The 26,418-nt window shown below is 42.7% G+C and overlaps 1 protein-coding gene and 1 long non-coding RNA gene across 23 annotated transcripts in view; one reads left to right on the forward strand and one right to left on the reverse strand.

Moving 5' to 3' along the window:
* KDM4C (lysine demethylase 4C) overlaps window positions 1-26,418 on the reverse strand; it is a 345,084-nt gene that overhangs the window by 200,320 nt on the left and 118,346 nt on the right. The window lies entirely within an intron of this gene.
* On the forward strand, window positions 16,982-21,466 carry LOC140704846 (uncharacterized). The gene is made up of 2 exons (XR_013541493.1): window positions 16,982-17,240; window positions 19,367-21,466. It is a non-coding gene; the product is annotated as an uncharacterized LOC140704846 (long non-coding RNA).

Below are 26,418 nucleotides of genomic sequence, written 5' to 3' on the forward strand. Positions count from 1 at the left end.
TTCAGGGAATCTCCTACTTATACTTCTTATTCTTTTTTTTTCTTTTTTCTTCATTGGTCTGTTGTCAGGGTTAAGGAATTAATTTCTTCAGGTCCACAGTGGTTGGTACAAATGTCATTACTGAAGGATTTGAGTCTGGTCCTAAAGATTATTCCTAAGTAGAAATTGAGGTGGTTGGTACTGCTGCCATTTCTGCTGAAGGTGGACATGCACACTGACTTCAAGGTTGCTGCTTTGCCAGGACTTTGTAATTTTAGAAACCTGCTTTCTCCCAAAGTAGTGCCCAAAGCTTTGCATTTTTGTTCTTATGATGTGGTAGTGTGTAGGTACATGCACAGAAGACAAAGTATCCATCCAAAGTACATGGACTTTAGCATTGCAAGGTGAGCAGTATCAAGGCCAGAAAGCAAAATACATTATTTGCAAAGAATGAGGGGAGAAAGGAATGAAAAAAGGGAATTTGACCTACTTTTTACTATAAAGACGAACACTGGTAAGAGGGCTGCAAATATTTTCTGATAGTGTAAAAATGCAAGGAGAGTTTTTAGGTAAGATTGCCAGCTGTAAGGCGTTACCACTATTTCTTGCACCATCAGTACTTGCAAACTGATCCCTGTATATTGTGTGCCCTGTACTTCTTGAGCTCAAAGGCCAGCACCTATAAAGCTCTCAAAAATTTCTCCTCAATATGAACAACTTTTCTCTTGACAAGTACTTAGGCTCCAACTGTCTGTCCTTGATTGCTGCCTTCCCTATGCATCTCCCTCTTATACCTTCACCCCAATTTTGAACCACACACTTGCTTCTGATCCACTTGTAATGACTCCCAGGCCTCACAGCCTGCACTAGCGCTAGGCCATTCATATTTAATTGACTTCTACCCTGAAAATTTGGCAGAACCCCCACCCCCAGGCTGAATTACAGAAGTGAAAGCCCCAAAGCAGCAAGAGATAGAACAGCCTCTTCATCACCATAGAGAAAAGCATCACATTGCTCTGTGAGAATCTCTTGATTCCCGGAGATTTTCAAAGCCCCATGGAAGTATGAGTGTTGACAGAGGCTGCCTCTACACACTCCATAAAGAGGCAGCCTCTGTCAAAACTCACTCTCCCATGATCCCATCCCCAGGCTGGAGATTGAGCTTTTCCAAAGTCCAAAGCCACCAAACCAGATACTGTACAGCAATTACTTTCTAGAATACCTTCATTCTTCTTTAAGAAGTTCACTTTGTGGAAGAGTCAGACTATAGTGAAAACTACTGGACACCTGTGGAGCCTAAGAATTGCATTTTTGCCCCACTGGTCAGAAGTCATAGTACTGTGCTTGGTTTCAGAGCTCCTATGAAGCAATTTACGTAATGGTTTTCTCCAGAAAAAAATGTTTCTTTATAATTATATCTACAATAAAAGTCTTAACAAAAGAACATCCATTGTATAAAATACAGCATTATTTTATGTACTATATTATCTACAAAGTTGTGGACATTTTTTGTAACCTTCGAAAACATATATGTCATTTTTGCATCACTTTCACTTGAAAACGGGATAAATTTCTTGTTGTAATATATTTATGATAATATGTATGTAACAATGTTCACCATGGAACTTCTGTCTTCATTCTACTGTTGGCTTTCAGAGTGAAATTCTATGTAGCTGGAATGTAACTGATGTTATGTGCTGTCATTTCAGAACCAATTTATAGTGACTCAAACAGGGTTTTCAAGGTAAGTGAGATATTTAAGGAGTGGTTTTATCAGTTCCACTCCCCTATCAATATTCACGGACAAGCAGGAATTTGGACCCTGTTCTTCAGAGTTCTAGTCTGTCACTCTATCCACTACACCACACTGGGATTGGGCAAACTGTTTTGATCCATTAATCTCTCAAATGCCCCTTCAAATGTTTTTTTAAAAAACCAATTGTACAACACACCATCTGTTCCAGTTATGTATTTATTTCTAAGGCTTACAGATTTCTATGAGAATATTTTAAAAAATTGCAGCTATCCAGAAATAAACCATAAATAAAACAGCTGATATCAGTTATGTAGTTTGGCAGTCAATGAAGACCATTCTAAGACAATTCTATCTCTGTCTCCTGATGGATTTTTGATGCCAGAAGAGACATCTGTACACACTATACTTTAACAAAAGAAGAAAGGCTATTAATATAAATGTGTGAAAAAAGGAAATCACAACATGACAGCCTTTTTTTCTGTTTGTCTTAGAAAGTGGCTTTCTATTGTGGTCTATTCACTGTCAAGAGAGTAACGTTGAAATATATCCCACTTTCAGAGTAAGAAATGTGAACAAGTATCCATTAAAACATGCACAAGTCACACTCATGGCCACTTGACACATTAAATTGGGAGTGGAAAAATTAGTTTGAAAGTATAGAACAAAAATCAATGTGAAATAGGCTTTACTGTTATAATTTTACATGAAACATATATAACACAGGTTTAGCATCATAAAATGGAAACACTACCAACTCCTACTCCTTATTTTCTGATTTTAAAATAAAACTATCACCTTTTTATGTAATAAAGCAATTAGAATCTCTTAACATCACACACACACAATTCCGACTTCCTCAATTTGTGATTATATCATTATGTCATCAGAAGACTTTTCATGATAAATATTCCTAAATACAAACATAATTCCAATATTCCTTTTCAGATTTCCCCATATTCCTGTTTATCCATTAGCACAAGCTGGCTGGCTGCTGAACTCTGAATGTTTAAAAATAAGATGCCAGCAGTGGCATCCTCAAACCAACTTTCATCACCAGTAAGAAAAGCAAGTGCCTCTGTTCCTATCCTTCTTTCCCTCACACAGAAACCACATCCCTCACTAGACTTTGAATGCTTCTTAGAATCCAAACATAGAAGGCTTCTAGTTCCTCTCTTCATCCCACTTTTTGTATCTGACTTCCTCACTGGATCTCAAAATGCAGAGCCATTTATTTGTCTTGGCAATAAAGACTTATGTTCGGTTCATATTTTTCTTTTTCCTTCTTAGTGAAGTAGAAAGAGTAAATCCAAATGGCATGAGCAGAGAATAGTACGAAACCTTTATATATGCCAAATATCTGCTGCTTTTTTGGAAGTTCTTTTGAATATCTTTTTACAATAAAGGAAATATTACCTTCAACAAAATATAAACCTAAATTTCATTATCACCTTACCATAACTGACCTTCAAGGTCATGTTCAAGATATACAAATTATGTTTATATTTCTTGGTTTTCAGGAAATATTCGTATTTGCTTAGTCTTAGTAAAAGGACAGGTTACTTACCTGTAAACATGGTTCTTCAAGTGGATCTCTATGAATACACACTAGTGGGTTAAGACAGCACCTGCGCTGGCCTCTCAGAATCTTCTAGAGCTATAGGGAAAAGTAACAAAGTTTGAGTTGCCCTGCATTGCGCATGCTCCGCCCACCAAACCCCAGTTCCATCTGCCTGCCACATAGTCGGAGTTGGACAGTGACAGACAGTGGGGAGGTTGGGCAGGATGTGTGTATTCATAGAGATCCACTTGAAGAACCATGTTTACAGGTAAGTAACCTGTCCTTCTTCAACATGGTCTCTATGAATCCACACTAGTGGGTGACTAGCAAGCTCACTTACCGGAAGGAGGGCCGTCACTGCAGAATTGAAGTAAGTACTGCTCTCCCAAACTTGGTCTCATTCTTGGCCCGAAGGTCCAGTCTGTAATGTGTAACAAAGGTAGACACATTGGACCAGGTTGCTGCTCTGCAAATGTCCTGGATGTCAACTCCTCACAGCAGGGCCGTGGATGTGGCAACAGCTCTGGTGGAATGAGCTCGAAGGCCTTCAGGGAGAGGCTTGTTCTGCAATTCGTAGGCCAGAGAAATGGTGGAGTAGAAGAAGAGGCAGCGGAACCTTTTACGCTCGCCATAGAAACAGGTGAACAATCTTTGAACTTTCCTAAAGTCTTTAGTCCTAGTGACATAATAAGCCAACACTCTTCGAACATCTAAAGAGTGGAGCATGTGCTCAACATCGGTAACCGGATCAGGAAACAAAGTTGGTAATATTAAAGGCTGGTTAACGTGGAACTCAGAAACCACTTTAGGGAGAAAAGAAACATCAGGGTGTAGAACCACTTTGTCCCTGAAGAACTGAAGGCATGGGGAGTCCGCACAAAGTGCTGCCAATTCACTAGCTCTACAAGCAGAAGTGATGGCCACCAAGAATAAAGTCTTGAGTGAGAGTAACCGAAGGTCACAGGAAGCCATGGGCTCAAAGGGATGGTGAGTGAGGCAATGAAGTACCAATTGCAGTGACCATTGCGGTGCAGGCTTCTTTAGAGGAGGTCTCATGTTGGACAGACCCTTGAAGAAAGCTTTTAGTGTGGGATGTGAAAACCACCTGGATGACTCAGAGCCATGGGGCTGAAACGCAACAATGGCTGAGGTATAGACCTTTAAGGTAGACTTGGAAAGTCCCGGGTCAAACAGATGTCGAAGATAGAGGAGGAGCGTGGACAAGGACATGGGTGAAGACTGCAACCTGTGCTCCTCAGTAAATTTGAGAAAGTTTCGCCACTTGTATTTATAAAGCAGCTTGGTAGCTAGTTTCCTTGCTTTCTCAATAACTTCTGTTATTGATGGGAAATCCTCCATGCTATCAAGTGGAGGGATTCCAGGTCTGGATGAAGGATGTTCCCATCATCCTGAGTGATCAGATGTGGGAGAAGGGGTAACCTTATCCTGTCCACCTCTGATTGCAGGAGCATGAAGAACCATGGTTGTCGTGGTCACCAAGGAGCAATGAAGATTGCCTCCGCTTCCATCTGAAGTGCCCTGACTAGGACTCTCTGAATGATGGGTATCGGTGGAAAGAGATAGAGGACGTCTTTGTTCCATGGGACCATAAAGACATCCCCCAGTGACCCTTCGCCTTTTCCTGCACGGGAGGCAAACTTGTCGCACTTCTTGTTGGCTGGTGTTGCAAACATATTTATGGATGGATGTTCCCACTTGTGGCACAGACTGAAGAAAACCTTCTGATTGAGTTCCCACTCGTGAGATTGAAACGAGTGGCGGCTCAACTTGTCTGCCAGCTGATTGTCCGTCGTGGATACAGGGATGGCCACAGGGAAGATGTGTTGATGGTAACACCACTCTCATAGGTGAACTGCCAGAAGCAGAAGGGACTTTAACCGTGTTCCTCCCTGCTTGTTTATATAGAACATGTTTGTAGTGTTGTCTGTGACGACCTGTACCGCTCTGCCCTTCACCAGAGGGAGAAATGCTCTGAGCGCCTTCATCACCGCTATCAGCTCCAGGTGATTGATGTGGAGTGAGGCTTCTTGAGGGAACCAAAGAGCGTGAATCCGGTGTCCCTCGCAGTGGGCTCCCCAACCCAGGGGATTGGCGTCTGTTGTGACTTGACATGTCAACTGCAGGGATCGAAAGGGTCGTCCTACGAGAAGATGTGGTGGGAATGTCCACCACTGAAGTTGTTCTGCTAGCTCTGGTGTGACTGCTATGCTCTTGCGCTGACTGTCCTCCAGAGAATTGAATAGAGCGAGCAGCCAAGACTGAAGGGAGCGCATCTTGAGGCGAGCGTGGGATAAGGCACAAGTTGTTGATGCCATGAGACGCAGAAGGTGTTGTGGATGTTTTGCTGACACTCTGCCTTGGGGCTTGAATTTCCGAACTGCCTTTCTTATTTTTCGTATGCGCTCTAGTGGTAGGAACATGCGAGCATGGACCAAGTCCAATCTTGCTCCAATGTAGTCCATCACCTGAGATGGTTCCAGGTGGGACTTTTCGTAGTTTACTGACAGGCCTAATGCTTGTAGAGTGTGCAGAACATGTTGTGTGTCCTTGATTGTTCTTGCTTTGGATCTGGACACAATCAACCAGTCGTCGATATAAGGGTAAATCTGTATTCCTTGTAGACGTAGGAAAGCTGCTACCGGGGCCATGCACTTGGTGAAGGTCCTGGGAGCTGTTGAAAGGCTGAATGGAAGAGCCACGTTTTGGTAAATGGTGCCCATGAAGATTAGACGCAGGTATTTCCTGTACTTTTGATGGATAGTGATGTGGAAATATGCATCTTTTAGATCCACAACCACAAACCAGTCTCCTCTCTTCAACAGGTGAATGATTGCTTCTAAGGTGACCATTCTGAAACGGCGTGGTTTGAGGTAGGTATTTGGGTCCCTCAGATTCAGAATTGGTCTTAGACCGCCGTCCTTGGGTATGGTGAAGTACCAGGAGTAAAACCCGTTTTGTATGTCCTGGTATGGTACCTTCTGAATGGCTTGTTTTGCAAGAAGAGTGAGAATCTCTTCTTCTAGGATGGGATCGAACGATGTAGGCTTGACCCATCCTAGAGGAGGCAATTCTATAAACTCCAGCCGGTAGCCTGAGCTTATAATATTTAAGACCCAGGAGTCTTGTGTTATCTTGAGCCAGTTGTGAAGATGAGGAGATAGTCGGGTTGTGTGTACTATATTGGAGATGGTTCTGGTGAAGTCAAAGATATTGTTTAGACTTCCTCCCAGATGGCTTGTAAGACTGTCGCTTGTTTGATTGGGGCTTAAAGGTAGAGGTAGAAGAAGAGGGGAAGACCTTAGCTGACCCTGGTTCCAGAAAAAATGGTAGGTGGAAGGTGTAGACTGCTGATATGATTGTTGTGAATATTTCGGACGCCACTAGAACTTGGAGGTTCGAGACTGTTGCTGAATAGAGTAAGACTTTGCCATCTTTTTACGCTTATGCAGGTTCTCCAGATTTTCATGAGTTTTTTCACTGAATAAGCCAGAGCATCAAAAGGTAAATTCTCAACCCTGGTTCTAATATCCTCCATGATATTTGCTGATCTGAGCCAAGCATGGCGTTGTAAGGTGATGATAGATGCAAGATTTCTAGCAGTGGCATCAACAATGTGTCGGGATGCCAAGCGTTGATGTTTGGAGACAGTTAAGGCTTCAGCATGGGCGTTAAGGCATATCTGCCTGATGTCCTCTGGTGCAACCTCCAAAGCTGGTAGAACTCTTGCCCAGATTTGCTTCTGGTAGGCACCCAACCAAATAATTGATTGCCCTTAAGACAAAAGTGGTCATGGTGTATAGTCAACATCCCAACACTTCCAATTTCCTACCCTCTTTGTTGGAAGGTGTGGCATGACCCTTTGTAGGAATCTTTGAAGAACTGGATTCCACTACCAGTGAATTTGGAGCAGGGTGCTTCAGCAGAAAGGAGGTTTTAGGACCATGAATCTGATAAAGGTTTTCAGTCCTTCTGGATATTGAGGTGGAATTGGCAGGGTGTTCCCAATATTGCATAATAAGATCTAGTAACTCAGGTACATAAGAAAGGCTGACAGGGTGAGACCTTTCTTTGTTAATATTCCTGAAGATTAAGTCATCCTCACATGTGGGAGATTTTTCAATCTCCATTCTTAAGGTGGTTGCCATTCTCGAAACCATCTGAGAATAAGAGGAAAAGTCCTCAGATGGGGAGGATGGGTGGATGTCAGCAGCATCCAATCCTAAAGGCTCCCCTGGGAGAGGTGTGTCCAAGGAAGCTTCAGATGTCACCTCTTCATCTTGTTCAGAAGAGTCCTCAGAAACCTGATGTTCCTCATCAGAGACAGGAAATATGTCAGGGTGTTGACCCCTATCTGCTCCAGTAGTGGTTTTCTGAGGAATAGTAGGCTGAGCAGGTCGAAACCCTGTGGCATGACTATCAGGCTTATGCCCTGTCGAGGTGGAAGCTCCCTTTCCTTTCGACATTGAGGGTTCTTGTCTATCGACACCGAGGGATTTTCAGTGTCGAGGCTTTCTTGGAGGTGAGATAGATGGTAAAGATGAGGAGGAAGTGTATCGTGCCCTCTTCCTTCTCCTTTTGCGGTCTCTCGATGTCGAGGATGACTCCGAAGAATAATCCCATCTTCGACGTCAACGGCGGGACTTCCTTCTCTCGACACTGTCATCTGAGTCAGAAGTGGAAGTGTAGTCTCGATGTTGACACTTTTTTCGCCTGTCGACACCGGAGCCATGTCTATGCTTACGATGGAGTCGAGGTCATTTAGATGGAGGCTCTCCATCCCGATCTGACAATGGATGTTGAGGAGAAGGGACATCCAAAGGCTTCTCAGGTCTCCCTCGAGATGGAGATGGAGACTTGGAGCCGAGAGATCCCGGTGCCAAAGACTGATATTGAGATGCCCGCCCAGTTAATACAGGGCTATGAAGGGCATTGGCTATTACAGCAATTGCTTGTACCAGCTGGCTAGCCATTGGTGACCTCTCGACATCGACCGGAGCCTCCTGTCGAGGCGGTAAAGAGGCACCCATTTCCAACTTCGAATCCTGGTCCCGGGAAGAGTCTTCGAGTATAGGTTAAGAAAGAGACGTTGATACAGGAGGCAAAACCAAGGTGATCTCCTTAGACTTCGATTTGGGTTTAACCGGCAACTTCTTCTGTTTCAGTTGCTGAGAAGCCTGTGGGGCAGAAGATATTGAGGGAGCTGACGAAGTGGTAAGTATTTTCTTAGCTGTAGATTTCTTTTTTGCTTTTTCTTTGGTCTTTTTAGCAGATTCAGGAGGTGAGGAAACTATCGTGACTTCTGAACGGACTGAAGATGTAGATGGGACAGACTCCATATCCGATGGTTGTGAAGCAGATAGTGTTTGCTCCCACAAAGAATATTTAAGGTGCTGCTGACGAGCTTTGAGGGTGGCTTTGGTAAATTATTTGCAGTGCTTGCAATGAGAAGTCAAATGTATTTCTCCTAGACAGAAGACACAGAGGGAATGTCCGTCTTGAAAGGACAGTTTTCTGGAACAGGATGAGCAATGTCTAAAAGGGGCTCTTTTGGGAGATGGTTTTCTTTTTGGTTGGTGCGTGGTGCCTCAGCGGGCGGTAAATAGGCTCCAATTAGCCAATTTAGAGAGTACTTGCGCTATTGCCAGAAGCAGAAGAGAAGTCAAAACGATCCGTAGTCAGGGCAACAGAGATAAGGAGGTCGAAAAGCCAAGTCCAGGTCAAATACACGAGGAAGAAATAAGTTTTTTCAAGCAGCTCTAACTGAGAGGTTCCAACTCCGCTGGCGCTAAAAATGGAACTGGGGTTTGGCAGGTGGAGAATGCGCAATGCAGGGCAACTCAAACTTTGTTCCTTTTCCCTATAACTCTAGAAGATTCCGAGAGGCCAGCGCAGGCGCTGTCTTAACCCACTAGTGTGGATTCATAGAGACCACGTTGAAGAACATAATGTTTCAGTGTGGGGCTATAAGTAGGACATTTCTCCTGAATAATCTTTAAGGCTTTATACACTGCTACAGCAAAGTTGCGGTTAATGTGGAATGGAGGGGTAGTTCATGAGTGCACTGGCAATCCAGGTGAATGACTTGTCGTGGGAGAACAGAACACAGCTGTCTTATTGGAGTGAGCTTTATTTTTTGCAACAATACAGCTGTATGTGTGTATCATTGGTATACAGTATGACATAGTGTCCACAGTCCTGTTCATGTTTGCATGAACTTTTCATACATTTTGGCAGCTAATTATTGTTAATTGGCAGTGTATTCATGGCACAACGTGACTGCACAACTGAATACATGACCAGGCATGTGATTGAGAAATACCTCAGCATCTGACCAACTATCTGCAATTAGCAGTGACAAGTTACACAGACCTGACATGAACACCAGTAGGATTGTGGCCAGCATCATTTTGTAGAGAAACTGAGATGCAAAATGTCTCTTGAAATTTTTTACAGCAAGGGTTTCCAACTGTTTCCCACTCTATAAAGGATGTGTGTGTGTGTTCTGTTGCTTTTGATGGTATTACGTTTTCTACCCCCAGAATTTGTGAGAACCTTATCATTCCACTCCCAAAAACTGTAAAAAGTGCTTCTCGATCTTTGAAGATGGAGAATGGAGCTACAACATTGCATGGACATTATGTTATTGATGCTTTCAGCCTTCTACCACTGATTAATAATTTCTGGGACCAATTCAAAGTACAGTGGTGCCTCGCTTAACGGGTGCCCCGTTTAACGAGGAATTCACTTAACGAAGAAGATTTTGCGATCGCTTTTGCGATCGCATAACGTTGTTTCCTATGGGGAAAAATCGCTTTGCGATTTTTCCCCATAGGCTCCATTTCCCCCAGCTGACAGGAGGGGCTTCTTCTGAATCTCCCGCCAGTCAGCTGGGGGAAAAAGTCGGAGGGCGTTCGGCAGGAGGGGAAAGGAGCCTTCCTTTCTCCTCCTGGCCGATCACCGGCCAGAGAAGCCCCTGCGCGCTCGGCAGGAGGGGAAAGGAGGCTTCCTTTCCCCTCCTGGCTGTTCGCGATCGTCGGCCAGAAGGGCGTTCGGCAGGAGGGGAAAGGACCCTTCCTTTCCCCTCCTGACCGATCGCCGGCCAGAGAAGCCCCTGCGCGCTCGGCAGGAGGGGAAAGGAGGCTTCCTTTCCCCTCCTGGCTGTTCGCGATCGCCGGCCAGAAGGGCGTTCGGCAGGAGGGGAAAGGACCCTTCCTTTCCCCTCCTGGCCGATCGCCGGCCAGAGAAGCCCCTGCGCGCTCGGCAGGAGGGGAAAGGAGGCTTCCTTTCCCCTCCTGGCTGTTCGCGATCGCCGGCCAGAAGGGCGTTCGGCAGGAGGGGAAAGGACCCTTCCTTTCCCCTCCTGACCGATCGCCGGCCAGAGAAGCCCCTGCGCGCTCGGCAGGAGGGGAAAGGAGGCTTCCTTTCCCCTCCTGGCCGATCGCTGGCACAGACGCCCCTGCGCGCTTGGCAGGAGGGGAAAGGAGGCTTCTTTTCCCCTCCTGGCCGATCGCCGGCCAGAGAAGCCCCTGCGCGCTCGGCAGGAGGGGAAAGGAGGCTTCCTTTCCCCTCCTGGCCGATCGCTGGCACAGACGCCCCTGCGCGCTCGGCAGGAGGGGAAAGGAGGCTTCTTTTCCCCTCCTGGCCGATCGCCGGCCGGTCAGCCGGCTGAAGAAGCAGGGGTGAGCTGGGGAGGAGGGCGTGGGAGCCTTCCCCCGCCCTCCTGCCCTAGCGCCGGCCCCATTTTCAGCCAGCGGCCAGCTGATCGGTGGCCGCAGCCATTTTCGCGCCCTGCCCTCGCTTACCGAGGGCGTGAAAATGGCTGCCATTATGAGGAAACATCGCTTTACGGTGAGTGTAGAAGCCACTGGAACGCATTAAACGATGTTTAATGCGTTCCAATGGCATTTTCCTATCCGTATAGCGATGTTTTCTCATAGCGATGGTTAATCCGGAACGGATTAACGTCGCTATACGGGGCACCACTGTACTAGTCCTTACCTTTTAAAGTCCAATGTAGCTTGAGAAATTCATATTTACTCCCAAATCAACTTTCCTATGCACTAAAAGTGTCTTAAGAAGCTCATGTTTTAAATGGGGTTTCCAAAGGGGGCACTATAACAATAGTGGCACCTTAACTGAGTAATCCTTTCCTCTTTCTAATGGCTTTTTGGCGCCAGTTAAAGACCTTCATGTTTGGTAAGATTTTTACTTTCACTCTATTACTTTAGTTCTGCAAACTGAGAAACAATTTAACTTTGTAATGTTCTGTCATTTTACAATGTTACTGTCATTTTAACTTTTTTGACACTGTGACCTGTGTGGCTCTTTTAAATGGTGGCAAACATGCCTAATAAGTAAAATAAACAATCCTCTGACTTGGGTTAGTTTCAGCATAATTTTAACAAGAGCTCATTTCATCTACAATGATTCCTGCATGTGGAGAATAATTCCTTTCAAATACATTTAACAAGAAAGAGTACTACACTGTGTCATTCTACAAAAAAAAAGTTCCTTGCCAGGCATATGTCACTGAATTGTCTGGTTAAAAATGGAGCAATACAAAAATAATTTGGTGATGTAGCATCTGCACAACAAAATAACACGCTGATTACATTGGAACAGTGAATGCTGAAGTTTTATTCCCACTGTTCTGACATAATCATTGAGCCATTACCATTCCTCTTAGGAATGATAAAATTTAATGAACTAATTTAGCAATATCATATGCAGTGTAAATAAAAAATAACCCCATTAGCTATTCAAAACTCATGTTAGGCACAAATCTTTAACTATTCTATTTCAGAATGGTATTTAAACACTAAAACAGCAATGAGGTGGGATGGGGTGAGGCAGAAGTAGTGTTATAAACATTGTTATTTTCTACTCTGTTTATCTGATATATTTTTCCTACATAATGAATTTTATGTAGAGCTGATTTTGCAGCAAGCTTGTAGAATGGTTTGGCATCACAATCTTCTGTCATTATTTTCTTACCTAAACTAAAGACTTGTCACCTAACAAAGGTTGGGAAATGAAACATGGACTTTGAAAAAATGTTCTCAATATTCTCAGTGGGAAAATGAATAATGTGATAATATACAACAATTTATTGATGTTGGCATCTTTCTTAATTATTTGACAATGCGCTGTCAGTTTTTCCATTAATGCCATAATCTAAACCTCATTTCCCGTCAAACACAAGAGAAATGTCATCTTTGGGGGGTTTGTAGCCCCCCCCAGGTGGTATAACACCAAACCTGATTCCAGTAATAAGGGTAAAAAAAATCTAGTACTGGAGTTGATGTCATTGTTCCATTGCTTTAAACACTTGCATCCAGAAAACTATTATATGGGGCCATTGCCACCAATAATGCAGATAAGTACCACTACATGCCTTTCAGCATTTAGGACCTCATTCTTTATCAATGTAACTTAATTTGAATGGGCTCTAACACCAGCGATACATGATTTTATGACTATGTTCACAGATGCTATCAGACAATAACTTAAATAGTGGTTTGTTCCATTATTGTTGTTGTTTAGTCATTAAGTCGTGTCCGACTCTTCATGATCCTATGGGCCAGAGCACAACATGCCCACTGCCTTCCGGAGTTTGGTCAAATTCACTTTGATAGCTTCGATGACACCGTCCAACCATGTAGAAGAAGGCAAGACTTACAACACCTTCTAGAACTGACACCAAACAAAGATCTGAAAAATATATTGCATAGCTGCAAGGATTAGAAGTACTGTATTTTTCTGTGTATAAGACAATACCTTTGCCTAAGATCTTTAGACTAAAAATTGAGGGTCATCTTATACACGAAAATAAGCCGAGGAGAGAACCGCGTGATTGCAAAACTACCCACACCTTGCCTCTGCAAACAGGCTTCCTTCAATCACAAGGCTTAGCTGCCTCCAATCACAAGGCTTAGCTTCCTACAATCATGAGACTTAGCTTCTTCTAATCACGAGCCTTACGTAACTGACCTCAGCTGATGCTGAACACACTGGAACACACGGAGGTGGAGCATGTAGGCAGTGCTCAGATGCAACAGGGACTGGTAATGTCGGAGCAATATGAGCTCAGAGGTAAATAAAGTGATACGCTCTAAGTGTGATGCATAATATGACAGTACTGGCATGTAAATGTTACCTAAATACTAAATAAAATATGTTCTGTTTTATGTTTAAAATATTGATTTCTTAATTTTGGGTTGGAAAACTGGGGGGCATCTTATACATGGGGTGTCTTATACACAGAAAAATACGGTAACAGTAGAAAATCAAGCACTGATCTTAGTAGATGATTCTGGTGAAATACAGAATGGCAAGTCCTAATTCTAAAACCTATGATTATTAAATTTGCGAGGTCAGCAGCATCCTCTCCCCTGAAATGTCAAGGCAAAACCTCGGGGAACACACCATTGTAATGTCTAAGAAATTGTCATTGTGATGCCTCTGGGGAGGGCTGGCAAGGATTGGGAGAAGGCCAGAACTGCATTTGAGTCAATTAATTGTGGGAATTGACACAAAAGGAATTGAAATAAATGGATCCAGAATCCAAGGAAAACCCAGCTAAGTGTGCAATACAGCAATCCAGAGGCAGGGGAAAAAGAGGTAAATGGCAAAATGTGTCCAGTGACTGCAGTGGTTGTTATCACATTCTGTACGATTCTACCTACAGAACACGTGACAAATGGATTAAAAGCAAACCTAATGCAAATACCAACATGTGTATTAAGAGTTCTCTCTCTTTATCTATCTATCTATCTTAATTACAGGGCATTTTCCCCAATAAGAGGACTAAAGGCAGCTTACGGTATTAAAAAGAAGAGAATTTAAAACACAGTAAGTTACACATTAAAAATGTAAACTTTTTATACTGATTAAAATACCCTGAATGATTAAAAACATTAAGAACTTAAAAAACAAACTTTAGAGTTTAGAGTACTATAAAATTCTGCAGTAACATCTTGTGATCAAACAACTAACTATTCTACTCCATAAACTCATATTGGTAAGAAACTATGGAAAAATGTCTCTTTCTCTTCTCAGTCTAGTTACAAATTAAAGGGAATGGATGTAATTTATCACTGACTAATACAATAATGCGAATAATACAGGATAAGAGGTAATAAGAGGAAAACAACAGTACATCTAAAAGTGAATTTATTCAGTAATATCTGTTTTAGCAGCATTCTTTTTAGTTAAAAAAGGATTCTTTAATCTACAGATATGTGTAAAAGCAAATGTTCTGCTTGATCACAGAAACATATTACAAGCTGCACAAACTCTTTTTACTGCCAAAATATATAAAAACTGCTCAAGCAAAACATGTCTCCTAAAATGATTATCAGCAGTGGTTTCCAATTGAGCTACAGTGTTTGCAATCACAATTATAAGTCTCATTTTTTAAGAATAGCCCCCAAAATATGTATCTTTCTCCCACTGTAGATATTCAGCAACTATCCAACCAGACACCATCTAAAATCAACTCCCACTGTGTAGTAATGCTCGGTCTTGTTCTCCACATTGCAACCAAAGGCATTCTTTCATTTTTCTACTGAGAAAACACAGTTATGTCAATCAGCCATATAGAAAAGGCCACAGATAGATTTCAATATCAGTAGCCCATTATTAGTGGTGCCATGTACCGTAGTTCAGTGGTTCTTAACCTTTTTGAAAGAATCGCCCCCTTGTGCCATTGAGGAAGTTATCATTGCCCCCTCCCCCAAGCCTTCACAGGTTTGGCTTGCTCCATCGCACCCATATCGCCCCGCTTCTGTTCCTTCACCCCCGTGTCACCCCTTTTCGTTCCATTGCCCTCCAAAAACAAAATCACCCCCTGGGGAGCGATATCGCCCAGGTTAAGAACCACTGATGTAGTTTGCAGAAGTACCGCAAAATGAATTCTATATGCAAAATCAAAAGACAGGGGTGCCCCCAAACAAAAAAATATAACTATGAAACTGGACGTCGGATCACCAACACATTTGGCATGGATGTAGCAGAATGTCTGTTCTTGCTCTGTGCCAAATATGGGGATGTTTGAGTGAAGGGGCTTCAAGTTATAAATGTTTAAAAAGTAAAACTGTTTTACCTCCATAAAGAAACAAGTGATCAGAAATCTACAGTTAATCTTAAAAAGATGAAAAACATACATAAGACAAAATGTTCATACCTGAAGAGAAAAACATCAATTTTAACTTCTTCATGGGATCGTGTAACCCTGAGACACTCCACAGGCTAATGGTCATGGGGTTGAACAGAAGTCCCTCAGCAATTGTCCCCCAGCAAACACAAAGCAATAGTCAGGGCTGGTTTTCAACAAGTGTGAATAGCAATGAAGAGAAGAAGGTATCCTGTAAACCATCTTGACTGCTGCCATTGGTGTTGTCACCATTCAAGTTACCCTTTCCTATGTAAAGCTTGGCAACCTTTTTTTTTTCCTGCTAGCAAAGCAGGCACAATATTATGCAGCAATATTGGGCCATTTACTGGTTTTTTGAATCATGGGTACATAAACACCATATCCCACATTCATAAACCACAGGTTTTATGAAGAATTGAATAAATTCTAATCTTCCGAAGGTAGGCAGGGTTAATTCAAACATTTGCTTCCCTAACATTAAACAAGAATCACACCTGTGCTGCTCCTTTAAAATAAATATGTTAGGAGAAGATTAAGGAGAATTTGTCTCTGAAATACCAATTTTGTATGAGCATGGAACATTTTTAAAAAGTGAAGGTAAAGTAAGCAAGCATATGATTTCCTTCTGTAGTCTAAAGTGCTACTCCAGAAACAGACATATCAGCTGTAGCTACTGTGTACAGAAATAGAAATACTTCATTCAGTTGTTTCCTTTTGCAAATTAAAATATTAACTTTAGCTGTATATTTGTCCTTGGGGAAAGTACATTGAATTTTAATACATCATTACTATCTTACATTTGCCCTACATATCATAACATGTATAGTACATCCATCGTTAATTACTATTAAGTGGCACTGACTGCATGAAATACTTAAGTGCATACTTAATTTTTCTCTTGATATAAGCAGCTCTTATAACTGATAAATTAGACAGGACCATGTAGTATTTGTTAGAGCGCCTACATATTTATAGATACATTTATCAAATATACACTATTTTAATAAATGTCAGAACAGCTAACTACTGTGTATTTCAAGTCAATGGATAATATGTTTGCAAGCTATAGCCTAGAATCCTCTTGCATTCATGCAACGTAAGTAGACAATTTCATAGGGGAGCCTCTTTATGCCATTGTACAGCTGTTGAGCTCTTTTACTGCCTCAGATAAAAGAAATAGTCATGAACCTGGTCATGTGAACAATTATTCATTTGATGGCAAACAAAGAGGAAAAAAACTACAAGTACTTTTTGCCATAAAGGACTCTGGCCACTGTTTCAGATTCAGCTATAGACATATACCAAACCAAAAGAACAAACAGGAAAAGAGAGGTTACTTACCTGTAACTCTGGTTCTTTGAGTGGTCATCCATGAATTCACAGTAATGTGTTAATTGCACTTGCAGTCCACCGCCCCTAACACATGTGGTCCGCCCAGCCTGGCCATTGCCTCAGTTCCCAAACAGACCACTGCTGTATAGAATGAAACAGAGAGACAGAGGGGAGGATGGGCGGGAAGTGTGAATTCACAGGTGACCACTCGAAGAACCAGAGTTACAGGTAAGTAACCTCTCTTTCTTCTTTGTGGTCTCTGTCAATTCACACTAATGGGTTTAACAAACTTACCTGTCAGGAGGAGGGACATCACGGAGGAACAGAAGATAAAACCGCTCATCCAAAGGCAGCATCCGACTTGTCCCTGACATCCAATGGATGAGATGCAAAAGTTGATGGAGTGGACTAAGTAGCAACCTTGCATATATCAAGAATAGGTATGTCCTTAAGAAAAGCCGTGGAAGTAGCTACTGCTCTGGTGGAATGTGCCTTAATCTCAGTAGGCAAAGGCTTTTTTTGCAAGTTGATAAGTAAGGCAAATGGTTTGGACAATCCATTGCGAAATAGTTTGAGGAGAGACATGTGTTCCCCTGTGTGGCAAATGTGGAGAAACAGTCTCTTAGACTTTGGGAAAGAAGCCTTTCTCTTTACTGAAAAATGCTAGAGCTCTCCTCACATCCAGGAGATGGAGGGAATGCTTGAGATATGTCGCTGGCAACAAGAAGAAGGAAGGTAAGATGATAGGTTGATATGAAAATCAGAAACAATTTTAGGGAGAAAGGAGATATCAGGATAGAGCGTAACTTTGTCTGGATGGAATTGAAGAAACGGGGGGTCCACTCATAGAGCTGCAAGTTCAGACAGTCTGAATTAACTGTAGATGTAACAGATACCAAAAATAAAACTTTAAATGAGAGCAGACGTTCAGATGAGGTGGCAAGGTGGCAAGATGAGGTACCAGAGAACAGTGTGTAAGGACCACTGAGGTGGTGGAAAAGATCTGGATGGTTTCAAGTTAGCAATGCTTCATAGAAACCGCTTTAGAGTAGGATGTCCGAATAACAAGGCAGTAGCAATAACCTGGATGTGAGCAGAGTCTTTTGGCTGGTACACTACAATTGCTGATATGTAGATTTTAAGCATGGATAATGAAAGATGACAGTCAAAGAGATAAGAAAGAAAGGCCAGTAATGCTGAGAGAGTAGTTGGAGTCGTAGGCAGGTTCCTCTGACAAGCAATTTTTTGAAAGGCAGACCACCTGTATGTGTAAAGTTGATGTAGCAGGTTTTCTTGCATGAGCTAGAATGGTGTTTAAAGAGGGTGAATCCTCCAGGCTGTGAGGTGAAAAGATTGGAGGTCGGGATGGGAAGTTTGTCCCTGATGCTGAGTCAGAAGGTGAGGAATCGAGGAGATGGATGGTCTCAGAGGCCATCGATTGGAGCATGGTGAACCAGGGTTGTCTCGGCCACCAAGGGGCTATAAGGATGGCATTTGAGTGATCCTGTCGTAGTTTGATGATGGTCTGTAACAGAAGGGGAATTGGAGGGAAGAGGTAAAGGAGGTGCACAGTCCACCTCACCATGAGGGCATCACAGAGGGAGTTCGGACGTATGCCTGCTCTGGAAAAGTACCAAGCACATTTGGTGTTGTATGCCATGGCAAAAAGTCTATTTTGGGATGGCCCCTTTGTTGCAGAGCTGGAATCGGGAATCGTCCAGAGACCACTCATGCATTTGAGATTGAAACCTGCTGACAGTATCCGCCAGTTGGTTGTGCTAAGTGGAAATGTGGACCACTATGGGAAAAATATAGCAGTCTAGGCACCATTCTCAAAGCTGAATGGCAAGGTACAGGAGAGGCAGGAATGTGTTCCACTCTTTTTGTTGATATAATACAGCGCCATGGTATTTGTCTGTCATCACCTGTACTGCAGTGCCGGTGATGAGAGGCTCGAAAGTGCAGAAAGCTTTGAAGATTGCAAGTAGCTCGAGATTGTTGATATGGAAAGTTTTCTCGTATGGAGACCAAGTTTCTTAGGTTTGGAGTGGACCAGTTTCGAAGCAACTTTCAGTGTCAGAGTTTATTGAGATATTGATCCTGAGGAATTCAGTTTAGATAATTTTGGTTTAGTTTTGACTGTTGTCTATAATGGAGAGGTAGTGGTAGTGTCAATAGGGATCAGAGGTGGTTGTGAACCTTGTGATTCATCCATAGTCGACAGTGGTCATAGGGATCGCTCCCACAGAAAATATTTAAGCCATTGCTAACGGAGCTTGAGGGCTTGTTTAGTGAAGTTTTTACAAAAATGACAAGAAGCTGGTTGATGAGATTCCCCCAGACAAAATAAGCAAGAGTCGTAGCTGTCAGAGAGAGGCAGTTTGTTTGGATACAAAATGCACCTCTTAAATGGCCCTGCGGGGGGGCCATAAAAGGCAGGAAGGGGGAGGGGAGGGGAAATGGGCGGGGAAGGATCAAAGTCTCTCACAAATTGAAGTATTCTCAGTCTATCTTCTATAGTACAGTATTGATCTTTTTCTGAATTTGTACTCTATTTTATTTTTAGGGATTAAAGAACCAAGAAGGATGAACGGAGAGCTTGTAGTATGAAGAGACCTCAGCGGCAGCAAAAAGGAACTGAGGCAATCGGCAGGATGGGTGCACCACGTGTGCTGGGGGGGCGGTCCTGGTGAATGCTTGTTTGACTCTGCGTAAGAACTCTGTGTAAGTGCAGGTTAACCCATTAGTGTGCATTCACAAAGACCACGAAGAAGAAGCGTAATAGTTTTAGGATTATTGACTAAATGTATTACATATAATGAAGCCTTATTTTGGCTATGTCAACAAAATAAAGATAACTAAGAATGTATCTGAACATTATGTTCTGAACATTATATCAACATTTAAACATTCCATATTACCAGCATTATGAATATTATTCCTATAACTGATGTCAGAACTTGGTGCAGTTTTAATTCATAGAAGTGACACAACTATGGGACAGCGTGCCAAATGGTGGATCATTTGGGACAGCAAGTCCCGAATGATCCACCAAAGTCCAACACTGAGGACATGTAAATAGATCTTCTACAAGAAACATAAGACACTAGGAAGAAAAACTATTCTGGGTACATGTCACTTCTAAGAAGATGATACCAATATAAAATAAAATAGTACTAATATTTTTTCAGAACAGCTAGAACATGGGTTCCCAATCTGGGGGTCAGGACCCTCAAGTGGACAGTGAAGTATTTTCTGGGGGTTGTCAGAGTTATTTTTAATTGCGATTATTTTTATATTTATTATATTCAATATAGTATGCACAATGCAGTTTAATTTTAATCCTCTTGGCCTACAGATAGATAATTTTAATCTGAACTAGAATTGCAGGCAACCTAGAGTTCTTAGCTATTTCTGTACCCCCTTGGGTGGATTTTCCTTTTATGCATGAACATCACTCATACCCCCACTGAAATAGCTCCTCTTGCTTGTTTTTCTCTGCTCCTCTACATCCACTTTTGGAGCATTGACATCAGCCCTTTGGACCAGAGCGTTGGCTTGGCTCAAAGAGGCCTGAACAAAACAAGTACATGGTGCTCAATGGGAAGGCTGACATCTAAGATGGCAATACGATTGAAAAATTGTTGCCACCACAGTAGTGGTGCTTTTCGTTCCACCTGAGTCTCTGGCTTTTCCAGATGTGTTATATGTCATCAAATCACTACTGCCTTATGTGACCCTATGGATTCATGATCTCCAAAGTGTCCTATCATTAATCAGGTCTTGCAAACTCAATGACTTTGAGTAAAGCCATCTCACATTCTGTGTTCTTTTCTTACTGCTTTTCACTTTTACTGCTTTTCCTAGCAAGTTTTGTCTTCTTATGATGTGTCCGAGTACAACAACTTCAGTTCAGTCATTTTAGATTCTGGGGAGAGCTAAAGCCTGATTTGACCATAGAAACTACCCAGCGGTGCCTCGCTTAACGGGCGCTCCATTTAGTGATGAAATCGCTTAGCGATGACTTTTCAAAGTGTTTTTCCGCTTCGTTTAGCAATGGTCCCTATAGGCGATTTTCGCTTAGCGATGGTTGGGACCATGCTTCGCATAGCGATTAAATTTTGGGTCCCCTGTTTTGCTTAACGATGGTTTAAACAGCCTCATGTTTGCTGTTTTTTAAATGTTTTTCTGTTATTTATAAAGTTAAAGTTTACTGTTTAAAATGTTTGAAATCATAAAGTGCACTTAATAAACCTGTTGTTAACCAAATTTGACTTTGTTCTGACTCTTTTAATTTGTTGTTCTATTTTTTTCCCACTGAGATGCATTGAATAGGTTTCAATGCATTTCAATTGGGGAACCGCGTTTCGCTTAGCGATGTTTCCTATGGTGATTTTCGCTTAAGGATGGCAATTCGTTCCTATTGGAACGGATTGTCCAGTTTTCAATGCATTTCAATGGGAAGCCGTGTTTCGCTTAGCGATGAAATCGCTTAGCAGCGATTTTTTTGGAACGAATTAACATCGCTAAGCGAGGCACCACTGTATTTGCTTTTCTCATAGTTACCTGTAAATCTCATCTCACTTAATTTTTTTTTCCTGTTAGTTTTCTTATGCAACACATCTTTATTTTTGAGGATCTTTTCTAGTTTCTTCACAGCTATCCCTCTGACTCTGTTTTGTTTTGGCTGCAAGTCTCTTTATGGAATAATGTTTGTTACAGCCAGCTATGATGTCTCCTGTCCTTCAAGGTTTTGGAGGGAGTTTAACATCCAATAGTGGGAGGAAGGCGGGACATCAGTGGGTGGAGCTGGGATGGATATATATTGGGGAAAGTGTGTCATGAAGGAGTTCTGTTTTAAGTTCTGCTGGAGCAGTTCTGGATTGAGTTTTGTGGAGTTCTGTGTGAGCTCTGTGTTCTGTATGAACAAACATTTAGAGTCTGTTTATGCTAGTGCCTTGATTTAAATAGTCTCTTGTTTTATTTGTTTACCAATCCAAGTGTGTACCACTCAATAAATTTTAGTTCTTTTGTTTTTGAAATCCATTCCTGTCTGTGTGACTCATTATAGGGAATGGTTGGTGGCAGTCTACCTGAAGTGTGAGAGAGTGTTGATGTAGTGTAACAGGCCTCCTTGGTGAAATAGAGAAGGAGGTTGTTACATGATAAAGTGGTGCCAGCGTTGTGGGATTCGAAAAGATCCAGTGAAGCCTTGGCTGTGTTGTGCCCAGAGCAGGGGTTTTAGTCAGGGAAGTCTGAGTGAAGATGTGGGTTACCTTCTAGGATGTGTCTCACGGGGAGAACGTCTAGTAGAGGCGCGCTGAAACTCAGACTGGGGACTAAATATAGGGAAGCTCTGAGGAGACATTTTGGCGGGAAAAGCATCCCAAAAGGGCAGAGGCTGTGGTGTGGCTGGCCTGTCCTGAGTTTGTGTAACTCTGAGGGGGCAGAGCAGAAGCCAGGAGACAGCTACGCTGAGGGAACTTTCCATTTTGGACAGCAAGCCTTAAAAAGAGAGGCAGAGCTGTATATTTTACGATTGATACCACAGACAGAGAAAAAGAAATTTTACTCTGTTTATTAAGAGGCCTAGCTGGAGGCTGAAGCCTGGCAACAGTAGCTAGCTTGCCAGTGCTGGTAGAGCAGTAACTGTAGAACAGACCCACTGACAGGAAAAAAGTGTACCTTTTAAAATCAAGGCCTGTAAGTTGGAACAGAAGCCTGAGGGAAAATTATGCCTCTAACCCGCAGTCAGGTTGTGGAAATGGGGGACCAGGAAGACCCAACACTAGTGGATAATGGGTCTGAGGATGATTTTGGCTCTGTGCAAGGGGATATTGGTGGTGAACAGACAGCAGAATATAGGAAAATGCACTTAGCGTATCAACATGAACTTAGGATGAGGGAATTAGACTTAAGGGAAAGAGAGAGTCAGAGACAAGTGGAGGAGAGAGAGAGAGAAAGGCAAAGACAAACAGAGAGTGAGAAAATTGTTCTGGAAAAAGAAAAGATGGCATATGAGATCAGAAAACTTGAGTTGTTGAATCGAAATAACAATAATAACTTGAGTCCAGATGGTTCTGAGGGACGCCTGTCAAAGGCTGACCTGAAGAAATTCCCAGTCTATAAAAAGGGAGATTGTCCTGAGGTTTTCTTTTCTCTGCTGGATAGAACATTTATAGATTTCTCCGTGGAAGAGTCGGAAAAAATGACCATTGTGAGGTCACTAATTAGTGGTAGCCTGGCGGAAGTCTATGCTGAGATGCCAGTCGAATTATTAAAAAATTACCCAGAATTTAAAAAGCTTGTGTTTGCCCGTCATGGCATCAACGCTGAACAGCTGAGACAGAAGTTCAGATCTCTCACCAGGAAACCTGATGAAACCTTTACACAGTTGGGTGCCAACTTGGTTAGATATTTGGATAAATGGTTGTCTCAGGAGGGGGTAGAGACATACCAGCAATTGAAGGATCTTTTAGCTTTAGAACAGTTTTATTCTATCCTACATGGGGACTTAAAATTTCAAGTTAAAGAAAAGAAGCCGAAAACCCTTAAAGAAGCCTCAGAAATTGCTGATTTTATAACCCAGATCAGAAAGCCCATATATTCTGAGGGAAAATATGGGAAGAAGGCAGGGGAAAGTTATGGTAGATTCTCTCAGGGACAGGTTAAGAGCCAGCAGTGTGGAGGTGGCCAGGTTGAAGGGAAGTCCTCTGAACAAAAGCAGCAGAGATCTCAAGTTTTGGAGAGAAAAGTAAAATTTGATGATAAATATGCTGTGAATAACCGAAAATGTTATTTTTGCCAAGAAAAGGGGCATGTAATCTCAAACTGTGATAAACTAAAACACATAAAGGGAAATTTGCCTCAAAATTTGAGTGGAAATAAGCCAAAAGCTGTGTATTGTGTACAAAGGGATAAGGGAGCTTCTCCTCTGAAAGAGACTGTTGCCATAGCATCCCCAGCAAAACTTGATACATCCGCTGAGGGCTGCTCTGAGGAAGATGGCCCCGTAGCTGAAATCAAACATTGTCTTCTGGTTAGGACTAATTCCCAACTTTTTGAGACAGCTGGAGATCAGATTGGGATTTTAGATCATGAATATCTGGCCTTAAGGGACACCTGTTCTCAGGTGACTTTGTGTCATCCGGATATTATTCCTACGGAGTGTATACTCCCCCATGAAACCCTGAAGATTAAAGGTATAGGAGAAGAGTTGATTACCCTGCCAATGGCTGAAATATTAGTGCGTTATAAAGGCTGGACGGGTAATTGGCGGGTCGGAATTTCATCGGAGGTGCCGGCAGCCGTGCTCATGGGGACTGACCTGGCTGAACATGTTAAGAGGGTGTTAGTTCTTACACGTTCCCAAGACACCACAGAGACAGACAGGGGAGTTGCTGAGGTGAATGAGGAGAAAGCAAATGAGGGTAGACAAGGGGCAGCAGCAGTTACAATTGATTTGCCCAAGAGCAGTACCTTTTCAAATGAACAGAAAGAAGATATTACACTTAAAAATTGCTTTGAGAAGGTGACAGAAGCACAGTTATCACCTGAAACTCCAGAGAGGTTCCACATCAAACAGGGAATATTGTACAGGAAGACACTGATGAATATCTCAAAAGGGGGAGATGGGATTAGAAGACAGATAGTGGTGCCAGCAAAATATCGCCAGATGATCTTGGAGAGGGGACACGCTGACCTATTTGCTGCACACTTAGGAGTAAACAAGACTAAGCATAGGATCATACAGAATTTTTATTGGCCTGAAATAGGGAAGCAAATTAAAGAGTTCTGCAGAAGATGCGATGTTTGTCAGAGACAGGGAAATAACCGCGACAGAACCAAAGCAAAGTTATGCCCTTTACCCGTGATCTCAACTCCATTTAAGTGCACAGGTGTGGACATTGTAGGGCCATTGCCCAAGGCCACAAAGAGGGGGAACAGATTTATTCTCACTATTGTGGACCATGCCACGAGGTATCCAGAAGCTATTCCCTTGAGTAACATAGAGACCAACACAGTAGCTGATGCCCTAGTAAATTATATGTCAAGGATGGGATTTGCTTCAGAAATAATTACAGATTTAGGAACAACGTTTACCTCAAAGCTCATGAAACGTCTATGGCAAATCTGTGGGGTCAGGCATACAGAAACCACCGCCTATCATCCGCAAAGTAATGGGTTAACTGAAAAGTTTAATGGGACCCTGATGAGAATGATCAGGGCTTACTTAGCAGAGAATCCAAACAATTGGGATCAGAAATTGCAGTCACTGTTATTCGCGTACAGATCTGTACCACAAGCCAGTACTGGTTTTAGCCCATTTGAACTTCTGTTTGGGAGGAAAGTGAAGGGACCACTTGAGTTAATCAAACAGAATTGGGAACAGATCATAGAGGATGATCCCCAGGATGTAGTTACCTACATAGACACACTGATGAATGACCTGAAAAGGAACTTAGAGCTAGCTTCAGAAAATCTTCATACTCAGAAAGCTAGACAGAAAGCCTGGTACGACAAAAAGGCGAGAGAAAGACACTTTAGCCCTGGAGAGGAGGTGTTGTGGTTAAAGCCTCTCAAAGGGAACAAGTTACAATTAAATTGGGCAGGACCATATAGGGTCATCTCAAAAATGAATGACCTGAACTACATTATAGAGAATGAGGAACACCAAGGCAGGAGGGTGGTGCATGTTAACTCTTTGAAACCTTACTATAGGGAGAAACAGAGAGTTTTATTTGCCATGAAAGCAGCTGATAGGGAGGAGCATGACTTGCCTTTCTGGGAAGGGAGGGGTGAAGTTAAATACAACCCAGAAGAGGTGAAGATCAGCCCTGCACTCACCCTGGATCAGCAGAGAGAACTGAGATCGTTAATCACCAAATACTATAAAGTCTTTTCAAATAAACCTGGGGAGGCTAAGGGAGTGATGCATAGGATTGATACTGGAAATGCACCCCCGCAGGCAGTATCCCCATACAGGGTGACGGGACCCTATAGGGACAAAGTGCGTAAGGAGCTGGATGAGATGCTCAAAGAGAAGATTATAGTTCCATCTTCAAGCCCTTGGTCCGCTCCAATAGTTTTGATAGATAAACCGGATGGGAGTGTCAGGTTTTGTGTTGACTATAGGAAGCTGAACCTGGGGACCAAAACTGATGCCTACCCAATGCCCCGGCTGGACAACCTGATTGAGACCATAGGGGGTTGTCGCTATATCTCTTCATTAGACCTGGTTAAAGGGTTTTGGCAGGTGAAGATTGATCCTAGGGATCAAGAGAAGACCGCTTTTTGCAGCCCTTTTGGATTGTTTGAGTTCCGTGTCCTTAGTTTTGGCCTCAGGAATTCACCAGCTACATTCCAAAGGCTGATGGACCAAACCTTAGAAGGGCTTAGCGAGTTTACAGTAGCCTATATCGATGACATAGGGGTCTTCAGCAACACCTGGGAAGATCACCTAAGACACCTAGAAGTAGTACTGCAGAGGTTAGGTGCAGTAGGGCTGACAGTGAAAGCAAACAAGTGCCAGCTGGGTAGCCCAGAGATCAAGTATTTGGGTCATGTTGTAGGGGGAGGAGTAATCAAGCCCCTAGAAGCAAAGGTAGAGGCTATACG

The sequence above is a fragment of the Pogona vitticeps genome, chromosome 2 (assembly GCF_051106095.1).
Source record: "Pogona vitticeps strain Pit_001003342236 chromosome 2, PviZW2.1, whole genome shotgun sequence".
Taxonomy (NCBI): Eukaryota; Metazoa; Chordata; class Lepidosauria; order Squamata; family Agamidae; genus Pogona; species Pogona vitticeps.